Here is a 203-nt window from a genome sequence, read left to right as displayed (position 1 = left end):
CAAATCTACAAAATACGAATATACGAATAACGTCGCGAAGGAAATACTACACACCGACCGTCTTCAGATATCGAAAGATCCGAGATTCGGCCAATTTTTAAGAGCGCCGCCTCGCCTTTGAAGTGAAATAGGGATGCGCGACCCGTAGACTTTCATGCCGAGCTTCCGCCCATGGGGGTTAATGTGATGCGTTGGTTGAGGGA

Source organism: Penaeus monodon, chromosome 30, assembly GCF_015228065.2.
Source record: "Penaeus monodon isolate SGIC_2016 chromosome 30, NSTDA_Pmon_1, whole genome shotgun sequence".
Classification (NCBI taxonomy): domain Eukaryota; kingdom Metazoa; phylum Arthropoda; class Malacostraca; order Decapoda; family Penaeidae; genus Penaeus; species Penaeus monodon.
Note: the sequence above shows the minus strand (reverse complement) of the source record.